A 13,912-nucleotide genomic window follows, 5' to 3' on the forward strand; every position below is an offset into this window, starting at 1 on the left:
CAGACCTCAAAGGCAGCGCCCTTCTCATATCTTTTAAAGATAAAGTTTGGTGTTCACACAGCTATCAAGTAACAGGTACAGGGAGTTAATGAGGAAGAGAAAGGCCCTCCTAGACATCGGGCTGCATTGTAAGCCAGGCCAGAGGAAGCTTGTGTTGGCTAGTACAAAAACAAATAAATTCACAGATCAGTCCCTTTCAGATGAGTGTGGAGAGGGCCGATTTGTCCTGGAATGGTGTGGGCTACTAACTGACTGCTTGGGAAACATAAAGGCACCTGGATGACGCAGATGCCAAGTGTGTCACCTCGTTTACATGCAAAGAAAAATCACACAAAAGCTACAGGCAGCAAAGGGTGAGGAGGGCCTTGGAGCACAGAGACACAAGGAGAGACGGCGGCCTGGAGTGCAGACCAACCAACGGTTAATAGCAGCCGATCTGTGCTTACGAGGACTACTACTCTTGCAGGGGACCTGAGTTTGGTTTCCAGATGGGTGGCTCACAGCTGTTTGCAGCTCCAGTTCCAAGGATTCGGACACCTTCTCCTGGTCTTTGAGGGCACTTTTATCTACATGCCTTCGAGTGTGCACGTGTGCACGTCCTAGGCCCTGCAAAATGGCTCAATCAGTAAAAGAGCTTGCTGTCAAGCTCAACAACTCAAGACTGACCCCATAAGTTGTTCTCTGACCTCTACAGGTGTGCTGTGGCGTGTGTGTGCCTTGTCCCTCCAACACACACAAAATGAATGAAAAAATGTTAAAAAGAAAAAAAAAACTAAAATTAAGCAGGCCAGTTGGGAAACTATCTTGACAAGATTTGTTACAGAAAACCAGGAGGAGCGGGTGTGGAGTCCTGTTGATCAACTAGTTTCAGCCAGCTCATGATATCCAGTACTATGTTTGTAACCCAGCCAAAGTCATGACAAATCCTGAAAACACAAAGATCTGTTCATCTATTGGTAAAACACTCACCATTCAGAAGTTCTTTTGTTGTCTGCCTCGCCTTCCTCTTGCTGCAAGAACAGCCTCTTCTGTTGTTTGGTTCCCAGGGAAGTGGGAGGCCCTCTTACCCGGGCGGTGACTTCACAAACAACATGTGGCTCCCAGGGCATCAAGGACTGGTGTGGATATGTGATTCAGCGATCTCCCAGGGTGGTCATTGTGACATATGGCCCCAGCTGGTTCTAGTTTTCTCTCTGCCCATCTTCACCGGCACTGATAACCTCGGTGAACTCTCAACTGCACCTGGAGCCAGTCCTGAGTCCTCTGACCCCTGGCATGGTCCTGGCTTTGTCTGGAGCCTGTGCTGGTCTTGAAGGGTGGTGGCTACCCCAAGCTATGCTGGTGGGGTAGGCTGGGCGGGGAACAGCTGGCCCCTGTGGATTGGCGGCAGTGCAGAAGCTAATCCACTTTTATCTCGTTATGGTGACAGCCGCCCCGGTAAATGGAATGGACTATCGATTTGGGGCTCACTTCCAGCCCTCGGAGTTTCCATCACAGACCTGAGGAGAATAGGAGAAAAGCAACACTTATTAACTCTGGTGCCAGTCATGGGGCAGATGCTGGTTGAGGGGTGAGGGTGGGTACAGTTGAGGAGGGAGGTAGATACAGGCTGAGGGGTGGAGCCATGGGACCTGGGCAGGGAGGGGGCAGCATGCCACACTGCCTCTTTCCGTGTGGGGGACAAGGGCTGTGGTGCTGCTGCACACCTGTCCACAGAGCACACGAGTATCCAGTGCAGGAAAACACGCATAAATTCAACCCCACGTGACATCTAGAAACACACATCTGTTATCGGTATACTTGAGAGTTCATTGCTGACACACATCTACACAGTACCATCACAGATGTTCCCGATACACACGTCTACACAGTACCATCACAGACATTCCCGATACACACGTCTACACAGTACCATCACAGACATTCCCGACACACACGTCTACACGGTACCATCATAGACACACACACATGCACACACACTTCTAATACCAACACATATGTGCTCTCCCAATATCAACACCATGTGCACACGTACTCTCAATATCAGCACCATGTGTGCAAGCACTCTCAGTCTCAATACATACGTCAATTCTAACACCTTCCAATACCAACAACACCTCAATACTTTCAAAACCAACACTCCCCAAGGTCAACACACACTCCCAATACCAACAATGTTCCCCATACCCACAGTCCTCAATACCAACAACACACATACACCATTGCCAATACATCCCATATAACGCTCCCAATAACTACACACACTCAGTCCCCATACCTGTGTGTATACAACTAGTACCGAGACATGTACATATCAGGTTGGTACACATTTAACACTGTATACACCTTTGTGTGCTATATATTGACACAGGTCTACACAACATTGACACACATCTAATACTGATATACATAGTATACAATAATGATACATCGCTGTTGACACATACTTACACACACACATATATACCTATGCATATATCAAAAACTGACAAAAAATAAAAAAAATAAAAATAAAGAACTGACAGACAAGCACACAGAAATGGACATAGTCATGCACAAACCTTCAACAATAACAGATACAGTCACACAATGCAGACCCACACACTGATGCATACATATCATTGACATAGATAATATACACAGCACTATCCTCAACACACACACACACGTACATACACACACACCCCACCTCATATGCTGAGGCATGCACCAACACAATTCTGATATAAGTAGAGCTAATAGAGGAAACACAAACATGCAGACTGTAATAGACATCTACCCCTGACAAATGAGTGAACTACCCACCAACACACAACTACATACAGTCAACATTGACACACAGATCCACCCCTGGCACACAGCTACACACTGCCAACACTGATCTATGAATGGGACCACCCCTGACACACAGCTACATATACAGACATATGCATGAACCCACCCCTAACACACAGCTACATACAGCCAACCCTGACAGCCTATACTGACAAAATATCTATACAATACCCATGCATGTGCACATATATACATACATACATACATCATGGACAGACAGATGCACCCAGTGCAAAGATTAATCGTCATTCATTTGACTGTAATTAGAATCTCCTAGGGGACTGAGGCATACCTCTGGGTGTGTCTGTGAGTGCTTCCAGAGAGGTTTGACTTGGGGGAGTGGCTTGTACAGAGACAGCATTTCTCTTTTCCAAGTTCCTGCCTGCCATAATATGAACCTCTCTGTTCCCTATGCTTTCCCCACCATTATGGGACAAAGCTTCTAAAACCAGGAGCTAACATAGTGTTTTGGTTACAGCAAAGGAGCTAATACATTAATCACGGACCTGAGTATACGTTAACCCCGACACACTGTACATCTAGTGCCAACACACACTTGCACTCCTGCACACAATGCTGACATGCATATGGTCTGATGCAGAAACACCTTTCATCACAATTCACCTGTACACACATACACACACACACACACACACACACACACACACAAGTTCAACATACACACAACATGCTACATCACTGGTCCACATTCTTTAATGCATCTAGCACCCCTTGGTGCCTATATCCACGTGGCACATATACGCTACGCTACTGGCAGGCATAAACACAGCATTGACACCGCCATTCACCATAAATTACTGATACAAAAACCAATGAAACGCCGTACATATGCATACACATAGGTGGTGGCTGGTGTGAGAGTCAAAGTTACATTCTAAGTTTTAAACTATGCCTTAGAGAAGCAAAATGCCTCTGAAAAGCCAGGCCCAAGGAAGACAGTTCCTGAAATGCTGGAGGTGTTTGTTTATGGGAGAAAACAAACCACGTGCTTCCACTCCCCTACACAAGTTTGTTTGACCCACCTGCTCCGGATGTGCTCAATTACTTGTGGGCGGGAGGTTCACAGGCAGGAAATACATCTGGATGTACGATGTCCCTGATTGCACCGGATGGGAGACACTTAAGCCACTGCTAAACTTGATTGGGAGCCATCTTCTAGAGACCCAGAGTCGGATGCGGCCAGAGCTCGTCCACCTGGCCCGTGTTTGATTATAGCTTGATTCAAATTTGGCTTTAAATTGTGATAATGGTCTTATTCTTGACTGACGGAATTAAAAGCTGGTTCCTTTGCTGGCCTGAAGCTACTAAGGCTGGCTTTCTGGCTCTGTCTGGAGTGATGTCGGGGCTGGACAGGTGTCCTACTTAGGTTTCTACTGTTGCGATAACACCACGACCGAAAGCATCTTGGGAAGGTTGTTCTCAGCCTGCAGCTGGAATGCATGGTGAAGGGCAGTCAGGGCAGGAGCTCAGGGCAGACATCTGGAAGCAGGATGAATCAGAGGCTATGGAGGGGTGCTGCTGACTGGATTGCTTTCCTGGGCTTACTCAGCCTGCTTTCTTATACAAGGCAGGACCCCCTTCCTAGGGTGGTGCCACCCACAGTGGGCTGGGCTCTCCCACATTAATCATTAATCAAGTAAAGGCTCCATAGACTTGGTGTCTTAGGGTTTCTATTGCTGTGAAGAGACACCATGACCATGGCAATATTTTAAAGGAAAAATATTCAGCTGGGGTGGTTTACATTTTCAGAGGGTTAGTCCACTATCATCATGGTGCGACAAGGCGGACATGGTGTGCAGGCGGACATGGTGTGCAGGCAGGACATGGTGTGCAGGCAGGACATGGTGCTGGAGCTGAGAGTTCTACATCTTGATTGGCAGGCAATAGGAAGTGAACTAAGATACTGGGCATGGCTTGAACATATATGAGTCCTCAAAGCCCACCTTCACAATGACACACTTCCTCCAACAAGGCCACACCCACTCCAACAAAGCCACACTTCCCAATGGTGCCACTCCCTATGTGTTTATGGGGGTCAGTTACATCCAAACTACCATACTTGACTCCATGCCAATGTGATGGGAATCAATTGAGATTTCCTTTCCCCAGCTGACCTTAGGTTGTGTCAAACTGACAGAAAAACAACCCACACAGTGGGGGAGGGGAGTGAGGCTCAAGCAGCTTTTCATCTGGTGGGGGTGCAGGCCCACAACTAACACATCTACTACTCAGTGGCCCAGCACTTCTCATATTCACACCTAAAACTCTCCCCAGGGACTGGAGTTAGGAGCATTGGCTGCTCTCCAAAGGACATGGGTTTGATTCCCAGCATCCACATGGCAGTTCACAACCATCTGTAATTCTGGTCCCAAGGGAACAGCTGCCCTCTTCTGGCCCCCATGGGCACCAGACATACATGTGGTACACAGACATATATGTAGGCAAAATATCAATACACACAAAATAAAAAATAAAGCTAAAAACCATTTAAAAATGCTTCACAATAACGTTTGGGGTAGGACACTATTATTAGTCCTGTTTGTAGATGAGGGATCAGGACACAGAGAGGCCGAGTGACTCAATGACTTGCTCAACCTTACATATCTCTGAAGTTGTGGAGCTGGGATTTGAATCCAGAACACTGGGGTTCAGGGTCTGCATGCCCAACTTCTTTGTAACACTCCATGCCTTCCACTGTCACACCTGGACTTTTCTGTACCCACAGACACACCCCTATAGCATCGGTATGGCTCAGTGGAATGACCAGGGGGACCCATCCATGCTGGCTCCTGGCCCACACTTTCTGGCAGGACTGACTCCGAGGGTTCTGTCTGTGCCCTGCCTGGGGTGGGGGTGGGGCTCATACTGAGAAAGGCAACAGAAGAATTCTGAATGCTGGAAGGATGCTTTCCCTGGGGGAGTCTGGGTCAGCAGCAGTCTCCTACCCCAAGGATCCTCCTGCTTTCCTCACCCCCCTCCACTCCCGGCCCCTTGTACATCCCCATCCATGACTACTCGATGGAGCTGGGTCTCCTAATGACCAGGGCTGGGCAGGGGAGTCAGGAGTCAGCAGTGGCCTGGGCTTTGGGGCCTTTCTTTCTGGGAGTAGGCCTGGAAAGGCCCACTGCGGGGCTGCAGCCTGCTGAGGAGAGCAGGCCACTGGACTGAACTTGTCAAATCCCAAGCACCGGACTCCTCTCTCCACTCAGTCGCTGTAATTCTTCGTTTCCCCACCGAAAAACGGTGTGACTGTCATCTGAAACACAGAAATATTGAAGAGATGAAATCAAATGACACATGTCAGGCTGGGAACGTGGCTCGGCTGGTAGGATGCCTGCTTAGCATACCGAACCCTGAGTGGGAGCCCCAGCAGTGTTCGCTGAGAAAACACACCTGTAATCCCAGTACCCAGGAGGTGGAGGCAGGGCCACCAGGAGTTCAAATGATGTTGGGGCTAGCCTGGGACATGTGAAAGCTTGTCTTTCAAAAAGAAAATTCAGGACAGGCACCAAAAACTACAGAGAAACCCTGTCTCAAAAGTAAAAAAAAAAAAAAAAAATGGGCTGGAGAGATGGCTCAGTGGTTAAGAGCACTGACTGCTCTTTCAGAGGACCCGGGTTCAATTCCCAGCACCTATATAGCAGCTCACAACTGTCTGAAGATCCAGTTCCAGGGGATCTGACACCTTCACACCAATGCACATAAAATAAAGTTAAATAAGCCATAAAAATATTAAAAATAAAACAAACAAACAAACAAAAACACCCAGATGTACATCGAGTGGTGGGTACAGTGGGGGTGCAGGTGGGCTTCCCTGGCTTCCCTTTCTTTCCCACTCTTTTTGGTGAGCTCTTGGGAGTCCTACTTATGATTTGTGTCTGGAGCAGTTTGCTGTGCCTGTGGTTAGGCCAGGATGCTCTCTCCTCACTCCAGGGTCCCTCCTTTGCCCAGCTGTCTCCTCTCATCCAGCTGTCTCCCTCAGTCCAGCTGTCTTCCCTCAGCTCAGCTGTCTTCCCTCAGCCCAGCTGTCTTCCTTCAACCCAGCTGTCTTCCCTCAGCCCAGTTGTCCTCTCGTCAGCTCAGCTATCTTCCTGCAGCCCAGCTGTTCCCACCTTAGCCCAGCTGTCCCCACCTCAATCCAGTTGTCCCTACCTCAGTCCAGCTGTCCCCACCTCAATCCAGCTGTCCCCACCTCAGCCCAGCTGTCTTCACCACAGCCCAGCTGCCAGTGCAGGCATTCCCTGTTGGCAAACTATTTCCCTTATAACCTTGTTGACTCCCTCACCTCAGGTCATGTCCTACCCCTCAATCTGGTCTTCCTCAGCACCAGCTTTGCCCCCTGCCATGCTTCAACTTGCCGCATCTTTCACACAGCTGCCCCTTCTGCATCTGTTGGATATTCTTCCAGCCTCTTCAGTCAGCCCAGCTGTTCCCATTGGCTGGCGCTCCTCCCGGATGCAGGAATAGCCAGCCTTTCCAGGGCATAGAAAGGGTACCCTGCTCCAGCTCCCTCTTCCAAGGCAGCAGAGGCATGGCTTATAGTGCCTAATCCCAGAGTCTCCTAGATTCTTTTCTGAGTGGCGTGGTGGGGGGTATCCAAGACTGGAAGAAGAGGGAAAATTTAGGAATTCCCATTCCCTTAAACACAGGAGGTTCCCTAGTGTCTCCTTCTCACCCCTCAGAGCCAGGTACAGATCCGGCTACACCCCAGCTCCAAGAGGCAGGAGGCACCCCGGGAATGCCTCCATCATGACTCCCGGCAGGAGATCCTTTCCCCTCCCCAGTCAGGAGCAACACTGGAATCATCCTCTACCCCACTCTGAGCCCTGGAGGATTAAAGACAGAGCATGATTAAATATGAAAATTCAAGCAGATGGCAGATCCCGGTGATGGACAGGCTGTCAGTGGAGCATGTCACTCTGTGATGGGTGCAGGCCTGCGTGATGGGTGTGGGGATACTGCATGGGGGAGGGGCAGGGCCTGGGGCACAGGGGTGACCTCTAGTCTGGACTGGGCTTCCTGGGTGGGGAGTCTGGGGTGAAGAGAGGAAGCAGCGTGACTTTCCACCACCAGTCTTTCCTCCCTGCATCCAACTTGCCTGGACTCTCCAAGCCGTGATGCTGACACTAGCAGCAGAGGGCTGGACCGGGCCGGGAGGGAATTTGTTAGTATAATCTGCACCTGTATCCCTGCTCTCGCCATCGGCCAAACAATAAAAGACACAATATTTACACAACTTACCGGGGGAAGCAATATTGGGCCATTGATTTTGTGTCCCTCGAATTTTCATGGTCTAAACCTTAATGGTTTTTAATCATAAAATATTAGCACCTCAGGGCACTTAGCACTGGCACTTCATTGCTGAGGAACGGCAGCCCCCTCTGCAGCTCCAAGGGGGCACTCCCAGAGGAGAGTGCACACACACCTAGCGCACCTCCCAGGAGCCGCTATGGAACTGGTCTGGGCTTAGGCACAATTGTGGGAATCCCTGGAGGATGTCCCATCTTTTAGTCCCTGAGTCCTAGAATCAGGGCAGGGTTGGGAAAAATGAAGCTGTTCAGAGAATGAGGAATCTTCATGAGGGATTTTAGAAATAAAACCTTTGGCCTTCATGTCTCTCCATCAGAGGAAGGCGTCCTTAGAGATGGCTCAGAAGGGGCTGTCTTAGGTGGGGTGCTCCAAGAAGATCTGTCCCATTCGGGTTTACTCAGTACCTTTGGGGCCTCTCATGGTGCCTGGAACTCACCGTGGTTTGAGTGAATTTATGTGTGGATGTGCTAGACTATGTGGGTTTCAAAGAAGTCATTCATTCATTCATTCATTCAATATTACCCGCTATGTATCTTGTCTCAGAGAGGACAGTAAGGGCAGGTCTTACTCTTTCCGTGGTGACATGGCACAGGGGACACATGTACAGGGACCTGGAAGGAGCATGAGGGCGGCTCAGGGAGAGGAGCTGGATAATGGGAAAAGGGCTTGTTTTTCTCTTTTAAAATTATTTATTTTTATTTTAGCTGTTTGTGTCTGTGTGAATGTATTGCCACACATACGTGGGTACCATGGAAGCCAGAAGAGGTTATTGGGTCCCCTAGAGCCGGTCGGGGCTGCATCTGGTTGTGAGCCATCCAATATGGGTACTAGGGATGCAACCCAGGTCCTCTGAAAGAGCAGGAAGTGCTCTTAGCCACCGAGCCCTGGAAGGGCTTTTCAGAAGAATGGAGCCTTGTGATGGGGGTCAACCTCTCCTGAATCAAATATGGGGGATTCTGGCATCTGAACACACCACAGCCCCTGGAGGACTTAGCCTGGAGGACTTCCTAGTCAGGACTTCTTGGGGATCACATTTGACCATTGTGCATGCATGTGTGACTGTGTGTGCACGTATGTGTGTGCACGTACGTGTGTGCGAGTGTGTACATGTACTGGGAAGTCTTGCCCACTGCCTGAGAGAGGTGGGTTTCTCTGCTGCAGAGGAAGAGATGGGTGGGCCTGGTCATTGCTGTTTATTTTTTTTCTGAGAATGGGCGCACAGCCACTGCCCCCAGTGCTGGTGGGAAGTCAATAGCGATGGATTAAACTGAGAGAGGGAGGCCGAGAGCACAATTGGAGGAAAGATAAAGATAATTAAAACTAATTCCAACTTCTCTCGGAGAAATCAATTTCATAACTTCTGCGTGTCCCTAAACTTGCTCCCGAGGCTCTGCAGCATTGAGCAAAGGGCACATGTGTGCGGCATGCAGACACGGGTCTGCGTATGGATGCTTGTGCTTGCATATGGGTGTGTATGTGGCTCCATACACGTTTGCACATGGTTGTATGTACACACGTGTGCTTTGTGTATGTCAAGGCACACAGGAGTGTATTGGATGGTAGTTCATCTAGGTTTTCAAAGGAACAGCATGCAGCATCACTTCTGAGCCTAGAACAGGGATCTAAGCGCCAAGTGTTGGAGCGGTGGACTAGGATTAGCTCCCTTCATGTGTGGAAGAGGTGGTAGCAGTTGTTTCTTTGTTTGTTTTGTTTTTGTTTTTTCAAGACAGGGTTTCTCTGTGTAGCCCTGACTGTCCTGGAACTAGCTCTGTAGACCAGGCTGGCCTCGAACTCAGAGATCTACCTGCTCCTGCCTCCCAGTGCTGGGGTTAAGGGGCGTGTGCCACCACCGCCCGGCCTGTGCCAGAGTTCTTTGTCCCTCACTCGAAGGCCCTATAGACTGAGTGATTTGATTCCCTCTTATATATGAGGCCCAGAGCGTGGAGATTTACCTCGGGCTATAGCAGTTGAGGAGCAAGACTGGGGCTAGACTGCCGGCTAAGAGTTTCCGCTACTCTTGGAGTCTCAGGGAAGGCAGCAGGGAGCAGAAGATCTCACCCAATACTCTATGTGCTCAGCTCCCCAGCTCCCCACCACGTGATCAGGTTTCCACCATGTGATCAGCTCCCCACCACGTGATCAGGTCTCGGCCATGTGATCAGCTCCCCACAATGTAATCAGCTCCCCACCATGTGCTCAGCTCCCCACCATGTGATTAGCTCCCCACCATGTGATCAGCTCCCCACCACATGATCAGCTCCCCACCACATGCTCAGCTCCCCACCATGTGGTCAGCTCCTACCTTGCCCTCTCACCAGCCACCAGGCAGCTCAGGCTGCACACCTGCTGAGTGTCAGGCCCTGTGGGGTCTCTAGCTTGACTGGTCTAGGGCGTTTATTACTGTGAGGCCAGAGGACAGGGCTGTTTGGCTGTGGGGACTGGAGGATGGTGCTTTGTGTCCCTTACTGACAGCTTCTGAAGCAGCACAGGCCCTCGGCCCATTGTCCGTGGTTCTGGATCACTTGCCAGTATTGGTCTCACCACTGGTCACTTTGCACAAGGACCTCATAGTTTGTCTCTCAGGGAACTTCCTAGCTTGGTCCCTGGAGAGAATGGGACAGGCCTGGAGTCATGCCCACAACCACAACCTCCATTCTTTTTTTTAAAAAGAGTTTATTTATTTATTATGTATACAGTGTTCAGCCTACACACCAGAAGAGGGCACCAGATCTCATTATAGATGGTTATGAGCCACCATGTGGTTGCTAGGAACTGAACTCAGGACATCTTAAAGAGAAACTAGTGCTCTTAACCTCTGAGCTATCTCTCCAGCCCCACAACCTCCATTCTTGCTAAGCATGCCTAAGGCAGGGTCTGATCTGCACAGACCCTGGCACCCAGTAAATCCTCTTGCACACAGGTAAACCTTTCGATTAATGTGAACTCCCTCCAATAAGGAAGCCAAGAAAGTTACCTGCATAGAACTGGGTGTCAATTGCTCAAAAAAGAGTGTTTTCCTCAACTCGCTGGACCCTTCCTTGTCTTTAAAGTAGAGGTGGGAGAGATTGGAGTTGAAGCTTTGTAGAGTTAGCACACACGAGTCCCTGGATTTGATTCCCAGCACCACACAAACCAGGCATGGTGATGCAGGTCCATAATCCTAGCACTAGGGAGGTGGAGGCAGGAGGACCAGGAGTTCAAGGTGATCCTTGGCTATGTAATGAGCTCCAGGCCAACCTGAGCTACATGAGACCCTGATTCAAAGTAAAACAGAATGGGGTGATAGACTTGACACAGAAACTGCTGGAAGCCTGACACAAGGTGCCAAGTGTACATAGGCCCTGAGCTGTCAGAAGGGGGTCAGCCATTGAGCAAGCAGTCAGGAAACCTTCATCCATGGCTACCACTGCCTGGAAGCAGAAGGATGGATGCAGTGTGCTCTCTCAGCACCTCCAGAGCAGGGCAGGGCGTAATTTCATCTTTAGATCTTCATGCTGGGCCTGGCAGTGGGGCAGGCATCCTGAGGCTTCAGGATTTGGTGCCAGTGTCTGCAGTGCCTGAGGACACCTGTAGATGGCAGCATTGGCGAGCTGGAGCCAGGTGAGAGTGGCTAGGAGGGGGCTGGACTGGGCTGGACTGAAGCTGACTGAAGGTGGCTGCCAGTCTTGGGTCCCTTCTGTCACACCCCTTTCTACCTCTCAGAGCAGAAATGGACCGGGTGCGGGAAAGACAACTCTGGGATTTCTGGATTGGGATAGAGGTCAGTCCCCTCTCTTCCCATGACAGTCCCTCTGGAGCAAAAGATCCTGGCCTGATGTACACCTGGGCAGGACATACATAGGACTGCAACCTCTTCTCACAAGACCTGCTTCCCCGTTGGGAACCCTGCTGCCTGGACTCCTCTGCTGACGAGCCCTTGCAGTCCCTTTCGGGGATGGAGTGGAAGAGGTTCCCCAAGGCAAGAGGTAGTGAGCTAGCCTTGGAACTGTGTTGTCTGCTCTATTTCTCCTAGAACCTGCACACTCCTTCCCCCAGAGTCCAGGTGGCAGCAGATGCAGACCCTTGACCTCTTTTTAGGGTTTCATAGAGAAAGGGAGGTGGGGCTGGGGGAGATATTTAGAGGTTGAGGTTCTTGGCCAGGCCTCCACAGGGCTCATACCTTTGGAGGGTACGGTAGCAGCTCCTCTTGGTTCCTCGGGTCATGGCTAGGAGAAACTTCAGCTCTCCAGGCAGCTGTACTTGCAGACACCTGCAGTGAAGTTGGCATACCGCAAAGCCTGAGGGTCAGCCGGCCTCCAGCAAAACAGCTGAAAGTGACCACACCCAGGTCACGGCCATGAGAGCCCGAGTGTGCCACTGACTCACGGTGGCCTGCAGCAGACCACAGTCTCCCTGTCACATTGTAAACAATAACAACAACAACAACAACAATAATAATAACAATAATAAAACGACCCTTGTCTACTGGATATGCATTCTAAGTGGACTGTTTCATGTAACTCCAGTGGGTTCCCTCAGGGAAGAAATGGGGACTCAAAGGCAAGTGAGGGACTTGGCCAAGGTCACAAAGTAAATAGCAAGGACTCAGATCCAGTCCGAAGTCCATACCTCTTGCCTCCCTCATGGCAAGGTGAGTGTGGGTGACACCCCAGTCCTCTACATGCCCAAGAAGCTTGGGTGTGTACCCATGAGAGGAGTCAGTTATTGCAGGTTTCCATTTTAGCTGAGGACAGTCTAGGACATCTAGGTAAATTTGAGTGCCAAATGCCCAGTGAAAACTTAATATGTTCCCTGCAATATTTGAAACATATGCTAAAATATAGAAAAAGTAAATTTGACATTATCTGGAAACACTGGGGAGTACAATGCATTTGCCCAGCACTTACTAAGTACTGAGACAGAGGGGAGGCGTGAAGAGAGGACAATAGAGACATATGTGTGTGGGACCAAGCTTGGCCACTCACTGTGACTTAGGACAAGGACTCCCTCCTCTTGCTCCTTTTAAGGGACAGTGGGACCTGCTTAGATGAAGGTGGCTTGAAAGTCTCCAAAGAGTGCGGTAAGATGAACGCTGGGTTGGTTAGTGGTGGGTTCAACCTGAACCCAGCATTTCCCAACCTTCTCGTCGCCCTCCAGCCGGGGGTTGTCCCCAGAACCAGCTCCAGAGAAGTCCACAGGAGCAGGTTGGCAAGAGGGGGAGGGACAAGGCCATGCACAGGAAATCAGGGGTTACTTTACTTGGTAAGGGCTGGACCCGAGAGGCTGCCCTTATGGCCTAGTGCCACCCTGTCTAGCTGAGAAGCCCCTACTTCTCAGAGAGTCTCTTCCTGCGTGTGTGAGTGGGAAGAAAAGGTCTATGCTCTCACAGGCCAGTGTGATTGAAGTACAAAGACAGGAGAGAACAGACATCCAGGACAGGATGAGCTACCTATGCCCTGCCCCAACTTTATCTGGTTGCCAGGGACACAGGGCACACCAGCAACAATGTCACCTTCACCTGCCATTGATGGATATAATTGGGAAGATAATTTATCATTCCCAGGGTCTGGGCTACGTGAAACTTACTGCAGACATAAGTACTGGACACAGCTTCCCACTCAATGCGCATGCATGCACACACACACACACACACACACACACACACACACACACACACACACGTTCTCTGTCTCTACCAGGAGAGAAGTTGTCTCCCCTGTGGCGGGAGAACTCCCCTGAAGTTCTCTGGCCTTTCGTCACCACAGCC

This window comes from Myodes glareolus, chromosome 3 (assembly GCF_982192425.1).
Source record: "Myodes glareolus chromosome 3, mMyoGla1.1, whole genome shotgun sequence".
Classification (NCBI taxonomy): domain Eukaryota; kingdom Metazoa; phylum Chordata; class Mammalia; order Rodentia; family Cricetidae; genus Myodes; species Myodes glareolus.